A 2,866-nucleotide genomic window follows, 5' to 3' on the forward strand; every position below is an offset into this window, starting at 1 on the left:
AACCTATCTCAATTCTCACCTACCGCCGCCCTTGAATCCCCCTTCTCTCTCAACTCTTTCTAAAATTCTCATGAACCCTAGCCACCGCCCTCTCACCCCACCCTAATACCTTCCTAATCCATGGCCCCTCATGGTCATTTGAGACATGTATCAGCCTCCCATGGCTCTTGGGTGTTGGTCTCTGTGGTTTCATGGATAGACCTCGAAGGAATCTGGTCCAGTCCATGCTCGACTTTTATTCATGGCTTTTTTCCGGCCATCCATGACCTTTCTCCAGTCATTCATGGCCTTTCAAGGCAGATCCTTGACTTTCCTAGTTAGATCGGAAACTTTCAATGTCTTCTCACCTTTTCTGGGTTTCTTGAAACCCTAATCTTTAAGATCTTTTGATTTTTCTTTTAGATCTACTTTAGATCTGTACTTTCTATGAGTGTTTTAAGTGTTTTCTCGAAAGTTTTTCAACTTTCTCTCAAAACGACCCTTCATCTTCTCCGATTAGGGTTTTCCTTTAAGTTTTGCTTTTCAAAGATCTCTGATTTTAACTTGTTTGTGATTTTGCCAAGTTTTGCTCATATCGTTCTTCTTTCTGTTTCAGCATGTTAAAACTCTATTTCTTTTTGTGGTCTCATTCGATTTCTGAAACTGTTTGTTAGATGTGTACTTGTTTGATTAAGTTCCTCGTTCTTATTTGACTTATTTGTTTTATCATCTTTTAAACTCGATTATTATTGAAAAATCCAAGGTCTTCTTGGTCTAAAACTGTTTGTTTGAGTATGCACTTGATTCGATTAAAGTTCTTTATTTCTGACTCTCTCTTCTTTATGTGATTCATCAGATTCTGAGTTTTACCATCTTTTAAACTCGACCATTGTTGAAACCCTGATTTCTCAAAAGGGTTTCGTCACTTGTTACTGTGAGACCTTTACTTGTTGTGACTCTCTTCTTCACTTTGGCTATACGTGTGAGCCCTTACTCTCTAACTTTGTTCACTACTGAATCCTATACTTATTTTTGTTACTATTGTATGCTGTTTCTTTCGCCAAAATGCTTGGCCTCGCATGTCTGATGTTTCTGTTCACTCTATTTATATACTAAAGTACAGAAGTATGTTTCTTCCTTGATTGACCTTGATTTTGTGACTGATTTCAAAAGCTTTTCTTATATGAGCCCTAATTTCACTCGCCTGTTTAAAATTAATTGATTCCTTTCCCTTTGCTATGATGTTTTACCTTGCTAGATCCTTTCCAAAAATAAGCATATTTTTGTACTCAAACCTGATTGTTCACTGCATGCTTTTACTATCCCTTATATGGAAATAATCAAACTAATTTCTTGCCTTATTTGAACCTGTTACTACCCGTTAATCAGCGATTCCTTAATTAAAGGGAATCACTTGTGTAATTGATTCTGACTTATGATTGTTTCTATATTTGTGTGAAGGCTTTACTTATTACCTTATTCTTCACCAGTTTTCATAACTATAAATACCCGCTTTCTTTTCTTTCAAAGACAAAAAAAAACGAACCATCTGAGTTCAGATCACACACTTCACTCAAATCTCTCTCTCTTTTCTACTACTCTTTGTGCTACTGCTTTGCCTAGCCGGCTGAAGGCCATGGCTAGGATGTTGAAATTTGCTCACTTTTTCTTTCTGCATTTTGCTTCTTACTGATGTGTCCTAGTTAATTTTCAATCATCAACAACAATATGTTTCTTTAATTGTCCGAACTTCTCTTATTCTTGTCTACTTTGCTTATGTTTCTGCAATCAAGTTACATTACTAGCATGTGAAATATGTTCCCTGCCCCTTTTTAATTAATGATCCCCTATGTGCATGAATCCCAAACCCCACATCCCCTCTTTGTGTTTATGTTCTCTAGCTAGTTTGTGGGCATGCCAGCATCACCTATTGCTGTGCATGTCCAAACCTGACCATTCCTGGGGCCATATGCTTCATGTAATGTATTTCTGAAACCCTTGACCCCCTTTGTGAAATTACTGATTCTGTGTAATTTATGTTTTACTACTACTGTTTTCAAATCACCCTTACCCCCTTACTACTTCCCAGTCAGTTTTTTTAATAAATCTTTGTTTCTGCACTTCCACTATTCCTAGAACCTAGGTTCTACCCCTCTTGTGTGAGCCTTGCCTTGGGATCGTTGAGCTCCCTCTGAACTTGAACACATAAGGGCTGGCCCTTCCACACTGCACCCACCTCTATCTAGTTATGCAAACCTGGGTGTAAGCACTGCCCGGGGTCCTTTGAGGCACTTAGGGAACTTTGACACACCCAGGTCTGAGAAAGGCTTTGAAACAAGTGATGCTTGAAGTGGTTTATTCCATAACTCAGAGAGGAAGTCAAGATTTAGGCTTCTTATGGTTGTAACTTCTTGTTTTACACTGTTCTGATGTGATTCAGTATTTGGTCTGTAATAATTTGTAACAAATATTGGGGGTTGGCTAGTGAAAAAGGGATGGATAATTATGCATGTTTAGCTATTAGAAGGGTAGAGAACATGCCTATAGGATCTGTTTCTTTAAATTCTGCATGTTTTAATTCTACCTCGAGATAACATGCCTATAGGACCTGTTTTAAATTCTACATGTTTTATTACCACACTTAGACACCATGTCTATAGGATCTAAACGGCTATAATCAGACATCATGTTCATAAGGTAAAAATCAGTATTTTGCATAGAAATCATGTCTATAGGAATTTCAAGTAAATCCTGCCCTCTTCGTTTCACGTTCAACTAGATATCATATCTATAGGGATTAAAAATCAACAATAGAGATCATGTCTATAGGATCTGAAACCAGTCTAATTTAAAATCACTTTGACTCTTACTGTTCTGAATCAGTCTT

This window comes from Nicotiana tabacum, chromosome 16 (genome assembly GCF_000715075.1).
Source record: "Nicotiana tabacum cultivar K326 chromosome 16, ASM71507v2, whole genome shotgun sequence".
NCBI classification, from domain to species: Eukaryota; Viridiplantae; Streptophyta; class Magnoliopsida; order Solanales; family Solanaceae; genus Nicotiana; species Nicotiana tabacum.